We start from the raw sequence: 12933 nt of genomic DNA, 5'->3' as shown, positions 1-12933 counted from the left end.
AAAAAAAAAATTTCCTTCCAGTAGCACCTTAAAGACCAACTAAGTTAGTTCTTGGTATGAGCTTTCGTGTGCATGCACACTTCTTCAATTTTTTTGTTTTGTTTTGACTATGGCAGACCAACACGGCTACCTATCTGTAACTGGAATTATTATTGGTGTTAGGAGAGGGGTACCTCTGGTGGTACCTACCTCTGGTGGTCCTTCTGGAGGTCCTTTGTCCACCTTTGGTCCCCACCCTACACTCAGCTCTCACCTGCGGCTCCTAAAAGCTTTTGCATCTCCTAAAAGCTGTCAGCATGCAACAGCGGCCACATTCCAGAAGCAGCTTCAACTGGCCAGCTAAACCAGGTGAGGGTAGCCGATGAGTCTCAAGCTCTCTGAGAGGTAGGGACTTCCCCTGAATGTGAAGGCAGGATCTGGCAGATTGAGCAGATGAGACCGATAGTAGTCAAGAAGGCAGTTTCTGCATGTGCTGTGGAGAGAAATGAGGGGCAGATAGGGCTTGTCAACCTGGGAAGGTAGGCCATCGAGGAGAAGGAAAGCTCTGGTCCTAAACCTCCACTGTCTTGCAGGATATCTTTGGGAGAAGAAAAGACTGAGGAGTAAATCCTCTACAAATCCAGAGGAGAGTACCTAAGGCGGATGGATGGCCCTGTGTACACCAGCAACTCCTGCAGCCAAGCTGGAGCCAAATATTGCTCTGCTGTCCTTTGGACCATATCAGAGAGGCTGAGAGTGAGGGTCTTGTTGTCTGGGCAGAGCAGGACCTCCATACACAGTGACCAGGCTTGCACCCTGGGGAGGTCACCTTGGGGGTTTGACTTCACCCTCACAGGTGCACTCCATTGTCTCTTGAGACAGACGGGTAGTTATTATTCTTAACAGCAAGTATCTTAACTCAGCATTGGGTTTGTACTTCATATGGGATGCAAACCACCAGGTGTGGTCTTTCATTCGCATAGGTACAGGTAAAGGGACCTCTGACCATTAGGTCCAGTCGTGGCCGAATCTGGGGTTGCGGCGCTCATCTCGCTTTACTGGCCGAGGGAGCTGGCGTACAGCTTCTGGGTCATGTGGCCAGCATGACTAAGCCACTTCTGGCGAACCAGAGCAGCGCACGGAAACGCCGTTTACCTTCCCGCCGGAGCGGTACTTATTTATCTACTTGCACTTTGGCGTGCTTTCGAACTGCTAGGTTGGCAGGAGCAGAGACCGAGCAACGGGAGGTCACCCCGTCGCGGAGATTCAAACCGCCAACCTTCTGATCAGCAAGTCCTAGGCTCTGTGGTTTAACCCACAGCACCACCCGCGTCCCAATTTATCCGCATACAAGGCTTCTAAAACTGCCCCCTTCCAGCATCCCCTCCAAAATGCTTTCCCAAGGTTGCAGACCCCTCTGAAAGTGAAACCTAATGGAGACAAGGCCCTGCTGACCGAAGAAAACATTGGCTCACTCCTGTAAGTATGCTTGACAAACATGCAAGGGTAGGGAATGGATCCCAGACTTTACGAACAAGGGCGTCTTAAAGTTATTTTTATAATTGGGATGCCATCTCTTGCACCACCAATGACCTGATCTTTGGGTTGTTATTACAGTGCGTATTGAGACAATTAATCTTCTTGTCAAACGAATGAGAAAACTGTAGCGATGCTAAGAATTCCGACGGCATCCCTGAATGTCCCAAATTCCTCCCCTGCGAAAAATCCAATTGCAATGCCGGAGCCTTACAAGAAAAGTAATCTCGCTGACCTCAGAAGGATTACTAACAAGTTTTTCATGTGGATTGCAGACGTGGTTGATGCTATTTATAGTAACAACTGGAAACCCAACTCCAGCTAAGGAGGAAATTAAGTCATGCCGCCATGCCTCCATTAGGAGCGGGCTTGGCAAGGTATCCCAATGCACTTGGTGAATATTTTATGCATCAGGAAAACGGAATAGAATTTATCATCAAAACTCAACATTTCTCAGAGAAACCCTAGAAGATGTTGTAACACCAAGCAGGACTCTGCACAGCTTCTGTGGAGAGTAATTCACATTCTGGAAACACAAATGTGGACTCGTTTTACCCGGTTAAGAAACAATCGCTTTAATGGATTATTTTGTCGGAAATTTCTCTCAATATCTTTGCTTAGGAATGTTTATGTACAGTTTCGGGGGATATATTTACATTTCTACCATATGTCTATTGATATCCTGCAGCTGCCTCTGTAATTTACATTTAAACGCTAAACTTTGCCACACATAATCATTTCACTATTCCAGTAATTGCATGCTTCTAAATCCCTCAAGTATCTTAAATAAATGTTAAAATTAGATTTTTTTTTGGGGGGGGGTGTTCACCGTCCCAAGTTATAAGAGCAGCAAAGGACTCGTAAATGTTCGTCATTGTATGCATATATAAATAATTATTGATTTGGTATTGACCCGAGTTATCATCTGCTATAATGCTGGGTATAGATTGAGCAGGATTTGTTTTGCTTAAGCCATATGTATGAGTTGCTTAAGAAGATCAAACCTCTCCATTCTTAAGGAAATCAGCCCTGAGTGCTCACTGGAAGGACAGATCCTGAAGCTGAGGCTCCAAGACTTTGGCCACCTCATGAGAAGAGAAGACTCCCTGGAAAAGACCCTGATGTTGGGAAAGATGGAGGGCACAAGGAGAAGGGGACGACAGAGGACGAGATGGTGGGACAGTGTTCTCGAAGCTACCAGCATGAATTTGACCAAGCTGTGGGAGGCAGTGGAAGACAGGAGGGCCTGGCGTGCTCTGGTCCAGGGGATCACAAAGAGTCGGACACGACTAAATGACTAAACAACAACAAGAATGAGTTGCTTGCGCTGGCTCAAGGGGTTGGGGTGGATGTGGGGAGATATAGCTTCAGCATCCACTCTTATAGTCAGGAGCCTCCGCCATCTTTGTTATGTTGTGGACTCTCAATTTGTTTCACCAAGCCCTTCAAGATACAAGAGCCCCACAAATGAACATCACATGCTTGCCATATTTTATGGCTCCAGAGAAAGGCTACCAAAAATCACTTGTGTACAAATCAAAGCCAAGATGTGACGGAGACATCCGTGCACAAACTATAGGGATTCTATTTCAACTCTTCCATTCGTGCTAATTTCCTCTTTATTAACATCCAAGCCTTTTGGAGCCTGGAAGCAAAATTGTCATATGTAGGCCGGGATAATGCTTTTGCTGTCAAAGAAGTCTGCATGAAACTCAAGCACGTGCAGTTCCAGAAGATTTGCACGGCTCAAGAGCCACCGACAAGCTGAGAGCAACCTGCAAAAAGGCAACCTGCCTGCTGTGGTATTCAAAAACAAAACCAAACCAAAACCCCAGCTCTTGGAAGACAAGTCACTAGCATACTTGCAAAGGAGACAGAAGCCTTTGCTTACTGGCTCCATGGAGCCAGAGGTGTTATTTTCAAACATCTCACCAGCTAGGTTCCTTTGTCAGGCATAAACCTCATGCTCTTCATTTTGAAGGAACTCCTCATCACAACTTCTGTACAGAAGATTTTGCATAGCAAATAAACCAATAAGGGAGATGGGTGTCTTGTGTGCAGATTTACAGCAGCCAATAAGTTGATGGTTTTAAGGAATGTAAAGATACCTTTCGGGAAGTTAATATGAAGGAGGGATGGGTTTATTATTATCTTCCCAACCTACATGGCAAATATTTCTCCAGAGATTTGGCCTTGGTTATTGAAGCCTCGCCATGTTGACACATTGATTCATCCTTACTGATGTGACTGTCAAGCAAAAGGCTTTTTATTCACCGTGACTGTCTATAGCAGATAAGAGGCATTTTTTTGTGTTTTGTGTTTATTTGGTTTTATTACATATTTTGTATTCTCATCTTGTATTTTTCTGTTGTGAACCTTCTGATGAAGGGTGGCATACAAATTTAACAAACAATGATTATGATGATGATGGTGTTAACTCATCACATCAAAGTGCACGAGTTAAAAGTTTAAATCATGGAGATTCTTTGAAACTGAATGTCCCTTGTTGGGTCCTCTCATTTCCTCTGAGACAATAGATGCAGACTGGCTGGGCAAAGCCTTGGGGTAGACTACAAGGGGAACTCTGCGCTCTACATAGGGCTACCTTTGAAGGTGACCCAGAAACTACAACTAATCCAGAATGTGCCAGCTAGACTGGTGACTGGAAGCGGCCGCCAAGACCACATAACACTGGTCTTGAAAGACCTATTTTGGGTCCCAGGACGTTTCTGAGCACAATTCAAAGTGCTGGTGCTGACCTTTAAAGCCCTAAACGGCCTTGGTCCAGTATACCTGAAGAATCGTCTCCACCCCCATCGTTCAGCCGGGACACTGAAGTCCAGCTCCGAGGGCCTTCTGGCGGTTCCCTCCCTGCAAGAACCCAAGTTACAGGGAACCAGGCAGAGGGCCTTCTCGGTAGTGGCGCCCGCCCTGTGGAACACCCTCCCTTCAGATGTGAAGGAAATAAGCAGTTATCCTATCTTTAACAGACATCTGAAGGCAGATGTCTTCAGATCTTAGGGAAGTTTAACAGACATCTTAGGGAAGTTTTTAATGACTGATGTTTTAATGTATTTTTAATCTCTTGTTGGAAGCTGCCCAAAGTGGCTGGGGAAACCCTGCCAGATGGGCAGGGTATAAGTAATAAAATATTATTATTATTATTAATATTGTTATTATTATTACTACTACTCTGATCTACTCCTAGACCATAAATTGAGGGCTCCATCCAGCGTTTCCTTTGCTTGTGTTTGGAGCAGAGGTCCCTGAAGAGGTGTAACATTATGAATCAATGGGGTCTGGGAAGCTGAAGCAGAGCCAAACCACTGTTTGAGGCCAGGTACCATCACTGCACCCCATCTTATTTAATGAAAAATGCAAAATTTGTAAATAATTGATTTGTGCGGTACAATTGGCTCTACATTTTGTTATCATCAAACCTCCAGTTAGCTGGAATATGGGAGGGGGCTTTTCACTCATGCGAACCCACCAGACTGTGGAGCCCCATGACTGGCTCTCTCTTTGTTGACTTTTTAGCATTTTGTTCCTTCTCATCAAGTCTTTGCACTGATTTGGGTTATTTCCCCAGCTTTCTAGGAGTCATGCTTTAGCTGACTTCGTTGTTTTTTTTAAGAAAACTGTTTCATTATGTTTTTATTTGACGCAGCTTTCCGTTCAGCAAAAACAAGCAAACAAACAAACAAAGATTCCGAGGGTGATTTATAAATATCAGTATGGAAGACAAGACAACACAAAAGGAAAAGGGACTGGGAGGGATGTGGGGGGAAGCAAACTCAGGCACTAATTTTTAGTTTGAGGAGAAGAGGAACCAAAAGTTGCAGTCCTCTCAGCTAAGCTGATATCAAAGCCTGCATTTCGATCTCTCCCCTACAGTTTTTAATGCACTATGTTTTCACTTGCAATTCCGGGCTACTTTGGGGCCAAAAGGCAAGATGGAAATTATTTCATGAATGAATGAATGAATCAGGGCAGATGGGAGATGTTGCAAACTCCCGTTCTGTTTAAATCTTCCAAAAGAGCAGTTTTCATGTAAGTTTTCCCCAATGACTCTTTCTGGAATCAAAGTATGAAATCAAATATTTTTGCTGACAGTTTTTAATATAGCCCTTTTATATGGTGGAGTTTTTATATATTGTTTGTTTAGATTTGTTTCACTGTAATTAAAAATTGCTCTAAGCCACCCTGAGAACATGCTGAAGGACAAGATATAAACCAATCCAACAAAACAGCCAAATGTAGCTCTACTTTTCATTTAATGCCAATACCAGCCATCTTGGTTTTTGAAACTGAAATCACTAACGAAATCAAGCACACAATTTGTGAAGCTCTCGGAATACACAAGCCGCATATGCAACATGTGCAAAACATGGTTTCTCCCTCCCTCCAGCTTTACGTTGACAAAAGAGCTATAAATAATAATTGACTTTCAAAATTAATTTTCCCAGTCACATCAGTGGAAGAATCACTTCTCACCAGGGATTCCATAAGCAAGCAACTTATAAGGTTCTCCACTAATAGAGTTAGTTGTAATGTAAACACTTATGGCATTAGACAAGCCTTTCTGATTTGCATTTCATGCTGATCCTACCATGCCCCAGTCAAAGCGCCACAAGATTCATGTTCATTAAAATAAACAAAATTCAGTAAACAAATGCTTTGGCTAAATGGTGCCTTCAGTACACTGAGAACAAGAATGCAATTAGCTGGAGTGTTTACGAAATTTTAATCCAGGGGACTGGGCTCTCAAATTGCTGTTTACATTTGTTTAGCTGCTTCCATTGCCAAGAATAAGTAATTTTGTAAAGCTTGGAGGCGTCACATACAGCAGAGACGCTAAGTGTTCTGCAGAACATCTGAATAAGCCCAAACAGCTCACTTTCCTCTCAGATGTCACAGGTTGGCACCGTTCTCTCTATTGCATGCTTTCCGCATTATATGCATTCAAATCCATCCACAATGGACTCAAAATATAATAGGGCATGATCCTCAAAACATGATTTTTCAACTTTGTTTTACTCAGCCAGAGGCCCCTCCTATTTGCACAGGAACAGCGCACATTTAATGGAAAATGCGGAACATTTCCCAAACAGTGTTTTGAAAAGGAGCAAAATAGAAACAGAAGTTTGAAATACAATTTGAGTGGGAATTGTATTTATATACAGTGGTACTTCGAGTTACAAACGCTTCGGGTTACAGACTCCGCTAACCCGGAAGTAGTACCTTGGGTTAAGAACTTTACCTCAGGATGAGAACAGAAATTGCGCTTCAGTGGCAGCGGGAGGCCCCATTAGCTAAAGTGGTGCTTCAGGTTAAGAACAGTTTCAGGTTAAGAACGGACCTCTGGAACGAATTAAGTTCGTAACCAGAGGTACCACTGTACTTCTATTTTGCCCTTATCCAGGTTATCCTCTCTGTGATGCACTGCTATCCAGCTTATCTTGCTCACGATTATGCAGTCAAGCATGAAAACAAAGTGTTTCTTTAGCATCACACTTTCATCACAACCCTCTCTTATTCCATGCTAGGGAAGCTATGATTCACAATCTCTGCACGTTGAATCAACCCAGAAATCAAGGAACCTCCTCGGTTGGAAGGAGGCGCCTGTGCTCCCTTCCCTGCCAATATTCCAGAGCCGATCACAGCATCTGGGGGGCCTCTGCAAGGCATTCTTGGCACACTCAAACAGACCAAGCATGGCTGATCTCTCTGCGCATGCCAGAAACCCTGTGAGACAGCAAGGGAGCACTGTTTTCACGGATCTCATGCAGTATTGCTGGGCTTTGTGCTTAGGAGAGACAGTGTGGTGTAGTGGTGAAGAGCGGTGGACTCGTAATCTGGTGAACTGGGTTCGCGTCTCCACCTGCAGCAGCTGGGTGACCTTGGGCCAGTCACACTTCTCTGAAGTCTCTCAGCCTCACTCACCTCACAGAGTGTTTGTTGTGGGGGAGGAAGGGAAAGGAGATTGTTAGCCGCTTTGAGACTCCTTCGGGTAGGGATAAAGTGGGATATCAAATCCAAACTCTTCTCTTCAAACTCCCTAGGATGCTCGTCCAGTGATGTCCCTGGTGTGTCTTAGAACTCTGCATCCCGTTCCTCCAACCTTCAGTGTCTAAACAAGGCAGATTTTTACCACCTCTTTTTATGCTTGAGACCACAAACAAGCAGGGTGGTAATCTAGTGTGGTCCAAGGATGTTCCTAGGCTTTGATAGGCTCCATTTCTGTATGGGATTATATTTGCCTGTAGTAGAATTATTCATCTGCAGCTTATTAGTTCTGCAGTGTTCCTAGACACACAACAGACATCTCTGTTTTCACCAGACGGTTGTCATCAAGCTTCCTAGAGGCCAAATGTCAAGAATCTACCTGCACTGCTTCCTCTAAAATTAAAAGAGCTACCGCATATCATTATATTCAAAGTAATGATTATGAAAAGTAATTCAATTGTTAGATTTTTCAATGTAAACTATTATCAAAAGTCTAAAACAAACCCTCCATTAATGAGCGAGATTTCCTAGAAGATGCAGGAATTCTGTAACTATTTCAATTATTTAACTGTCTGCATCAAAATCTATATGGCGCGGAAGACCGTGTGTGACAGCAGCACTTAGAGAATATAAAAACCCTACAAGTTTTCAGAAATATTAACTATCATGTCAAGCTTAATATAGCTTAGAGTGAGATTTAAACCCTTTAGAAGTATCAACAGCTCCTACCTCTAGATTATTAAATATGAGAGCAAGAGAAGGGAATTGGATTATAATAACATGAAGCTATTTGAGATGATAGCTTTGGGAATGTGTTATTTTCACTGCAGGCCAAATGAAAGACGCAATGCTAAAGATGAATGAAATATGAATTATTCCAACTGGAAGTGGAATTTAACTTGCAAAATATTCTTGAAGGACAATTGAGACAAGTGCTGCAACTAAGACACACAATTCAACAGGGCATACTTTGAGGGAACATGAGGGTTAATTAACGAGTTAAACGAAATGAAGTAATTTCTGCTGCTGAAACGCAAAGGATGGTTAGAACCTCTCTATACCTGCAACGGTGGAAATAAACAACTGGCAGAATATAAAGCATGAATGTGATGGATTATCTTCCTCCCCAACCCCGCCCTCAAGGAACAGAAGCTCAGGTACTGGAGAGAGAGAGGTAAGTGGAATGCCCACTCATGCTTGAAAGAGATTTTCTAAACCCAAAATGGGTGCCTGGTGTTCTTCTAAGCACAGTATTGGCCACAACTTTCGGAGCTTCAAACAGAGATCTAATACCACGCAGAGCAAAGGATTTCATTTGTTTATTCATGGAATTTATAGACCACTTAAATCATAATTAGCATTTCTAAGCTGTGTGCATAAAAATAAACCATACAGAGAAAAATAAAATAAAATTCTATCATAAACCTGAACGCAAAATCCCCAAAAACCTACCGGAACAAGAAAGTAATTTCCATATGCCTGAAGTTCAGCAAGGAGTTTGCATGTTTAATCTCTGCTGGCAGGGAATTCTACAGGCTTGGGCCCATGCCACGAAATGCATGGCTTCTCGTAGATATGAGACATCCGTCTGAGCCGGGGGGGGGACCACCAACAGAGACCCCCCCTCCCCCCGGGATCTCAGTGTTGTTAAGAGACTTGTAAGTTGATGCAAGAAACTAGAACCTGGTCTCATAGCATATGGGCAGCCAGGACAAGCTTTTGAGCACCAGAGGGGTGTGTTGGCAATAATCTGTCTCTATTAACACTCTAGCTGTGGCAAGTACCCTGTCAATGGGATCCAGTACAGCTCCAAATATGTGTGGTTCTTTCATTCCCATTTTAAAGCTACACTTCAGATATGCAGTAGTCAAAGGTGACCCAGATCACTCTACCAGCTCAACTCTTCAGGGCCTGCCAAGTTCATATAGGATGCCCCATGGGGACAATGCGCTGTGCTCCACTCACAGTATGTCTTGATTTACGGAACAGGAAATATAGAGAGATTTGGCCTCAGTAAGAATGTGCTGTGTCTCATGCTGAGTTACCTGCAAGCAGGTATGGCAGGGCGCTGGATTGCAACAAAGAATCTATCCCACTTCTGTCCTAGGTTGGGACCATAGGTAATGGTCTGCCTCCATTGCTCTTTTTATTAGGATGTTGTTGTTGTTGTTGAGGGGGAGGAGGGGGAGATGCAGAAGTACTAGTAGAAGCACCACCACCACCACCACCACCACCCATCCTTCATCTAAGGTGGTCAGGATGTGTCCTTCTTCCTCCTGCCCTCTTTATCCTTACAACTCGAAGCTAGCTGGAACCACAAAGCCGCTGTTCAGTGAGCTTCAGGGTTTTCATGGTGCTTTTCATGGCTTCAGTTTTATACGGCTCTTAAACCATCTCCTGGATTCCAAAGGATGGAGAGGAAGTGCATAAATATGTCAGCCTGAGCAAATGGAATTCATAGTCACAAGCTGTGGTGGCCACTACGTTACACAGTTTTAAAAGAGGATTAGACAGATTCATGGAGGGCAGAGGTGTCAATCACGGGATATTAGGCATGCGGCCAAAATGGCACAGTGGATAGAGTACTGGATTAGGATCTGAGAAACCAGGGTCTGAATCCCCACTTGGTCAAGAAGCTCGCTGGGTGACCTTGGGCCAGCCATGGCCTCTCAGCCTAAAGCCACCTCACAGGGTTGTTGTGGGAATTAAATGACGAGGGGGGGAACCAGGTGTCCAGAGGTGCTTTATACCACCTTAGGTTGCTACACAATCTGTGACCTTGTCTGGAGATACACTGATGACACCCATGCTAGGCAACTATAACACACTCTAATGGTACAAAAAGTGACTTCCTCTCTCTCTCTCTCACCTGCATCTGGTGACAAGTGCATGTCTGGGCCCAACTCCAAGTCCTGGTGATTACCTTTGAGACCCAGCACAGATTAGTGCAAGGTTCCCTGAAGAACCACCCGCATCCATATAAACCTTAAAATCTGATTCTGAAATCCTGCTGAGTTGCCCACATCCTAAGATGTGGTTTGGCAGCAGTGAGTGTGTAAATAACAATACTAATAAAAAGAAAATTTTATTTGTACCCTGCCCTCCCAGGCCGGAGCGAGGCTCAGAGCGGCTAACATCATAAAACTAACACAGTATACAAAGAACATAAGAACATAAAAAACAGGCAGTCAATTAATTAAAATACATCTTAAGATTAGTTCAGAGCAAATTAAAATCTGGACAGACGGCAGTCCATGGGTAAAATGGAGGTGTCTTCATTGGTACTAAGCTGAATACAAACCAGCAGTGTGATGAGACTGCTTAGAAGAAAGCTAGCCCTGTGTGTGCCCTGACTGCTTGGCCTCCCGATTCTGCCTGAGATTCCTATTCCGGGACTTTGGCACCTCCCTCTCTCCTCATCTCCTTCCTACTCATTGTCTTCCCCTGCCTCTCCTGGAATAGTCACCTCTGCATCCAGAAACCAGCCACAGCACTTATCTCTCTGCTCTCATTTCCTGAATCATGCAGATAGCTCAACCAGTACAGCATGAGACCCCTAGATCTCAAGGTCGTGGGTTCAAGCCCCACGTTGGACGAAAGATTCCTGCCTTGCAGGGGGTTCGACTAGGTGACTTCCAACTCTGCAGTTCTATGATTCAATGGCCAGCTCTATCACTTGCAGTTGTATTTGTCCATGGAGTTTTCTTGGACTGCAAGAAGATCAAACCTCTCCATTCTGAAGGAAATCAGCCCTGAGTGCTCACTGGAAGAACAGATCGTGAAGCTGAGACTCCAAGACTTTGACCACCTCATGAGAAGAGAAGACTCCCTGGAAAAGACCCTGAAGTTAGGAAAGATGGAGGGCACAAGGGGACCACAGAGGACGAGATGGTGGGACAGTGTTTTCGAAGCCACCAGCATGAGTTTGACCAAACTGAGGGAGGCAGTGGAAGACAGGAGTGCCTGGCGTGCTCTGGTCCAGGGGGTCATGAAGAGGCGGACACGACTAAACGACTAAACAACAACAACAACACAATCACTTGCAGTCACCCAAAGGTCTCCTGCTCCCTGAAAAAGCTCCACCTCTTTCCCTTTAGCTGCCCATGATACCTGGAACTGCCTCCAGGAATGCCTCTGTGCAACCACGTCTCTTATGCCCTTGAAGACCCTCCCCAAAACTCACCTTTTCTTGAAAGCCTTTGAGTCATCCCCCCCCCAAGTCCCTCTTGTAACTTTGCCAAAGTGCTGTTTGTTTATAGTACAAAAATGCAGACTTTTCCAGGTATCTCCCAATATGTAAGCAAAAAGCATTGGAAAGAATTATGGTTGGATCTACAAGATGAAAGCTATAAAATCAGTACAGGTAGCGCGATACGATTAAGTTCATGGCTTTCCAAAACTATTTCGCAGCAGTTAAATCCAGATAGAATAAATGCTGTAATTACCTGAATTTGTTCTTCAGCTGCTAAAAATCCATATATCTTTTCTGCAGATTACCAAATTCAGCATTTCTGAGGAGGAAAGAGAGAAGAAATAATTATGCTTACACGCACTAGTCTCTAAGAAATTATCACAAAGTATAGAGCAGTCTTTTCATGCTTGTCTGCAAAACAGCTGGGCCAACTGTATCATGTGCAATCATACTATATGCAAAGGTTTAATATGAACAATTGAGGCATGACAATGGGAGTTTCGTGAGCATTAGCTTTCCTACTGGGTTCGAGCAGGATGGAAAATGCATTCCTGGGTGCTGCTCTCTGTTGTCAACAGTCCCTTTGGGAAGGTGGAAGAGTTCCTTGATGGGTCACAGCAGCCCAGTACAGCCCATGAGCGGTGGCGGGCCTTGGGAACTTAAATTCGAGCAGTGTCCTGCACAATGCCAAAATCTGGCTCACACACAAACCTCTCACCTTCTATTCCACATCACAGTTGTGGCACTGGTCTACTGCCCTTAGTATCGCAAGATTGTCATGAGAGCACTTGAACTAAAATGGTCAACCAAAAGCTTTATTTTCTGGTTTATCACCACAACAGTTACTAACACTGGGCTTCAGTAAAGCAAATAATTTAATTAGACAGCGCCTATATGATATCGAGCGACAGAATAACTTGGCCACGATAAGGAAATTTTGTCCATGGTATGATTATTTTCCACCTAGTCATTTTGATGCTTTGGCACCCTATTTGCAAAATTTAACCATTCCAAAATACAGGTGTGCTTTCACTCTCACAAGATTGAATATACTGCCTTCGGCTGCACTTGAGGGTCGATTTCAAAAAATTCCACTGGGAAAACGGTTATGTCCCTGTGGAGATGGCAGTATTGAGTCAGTGGCTCATGTGCTTCTGGCCTGCACTATTTGAGCAGATCAAGATGATCAGGTGACAGCAAAAACAGCAAGGTTTTTAGCA

At 44.1% G+C, this 12933-nt stretch overlaps 1 protein-coding gene across 19 annotated transcripts in view; it reads right to left on the bottom strand.

The window, feature by feature from the left end:
- Nucleotides 1-12933, bottom strand: part of ADGRL3 (adhesion G protein-coupled receptor L3) — a 531565-nt gene that overhangs the window by 395809 nt on the left and 122823 nt on the right. For all 19 annotated transcript variants that reach the window (XM_083592813.1, XM_083592800.1, XM_083592815.1 and 16 more), the window contains exon 2: nt 11967-12032. The gene's annotated coding sequence lies outside the window, so the exon portion shown is untranslated. The remainder of the gene's footprint in view (nt 1-11966; nt 12033-12933) is intronic.

Source organism: Podarcis filfolensis, assembly GCF_964270895.1.
Source record: "Podarcis filfolensis genome assembly, chromosome: 17".
In the NCBI taxonomy this organism is placed as follows: domain Eukaryota; kingdom Metazoa; phylum Chordata; class Lepidosauria; order Squamata; family Lacertidae; genus Podarcis; species Podarcis filfolensis.
The sequence above is the reverse complement of the archived record's forward strand: the minus strand, read 5'-3'. Positions and strand labels throughout refer to the sequence as shown.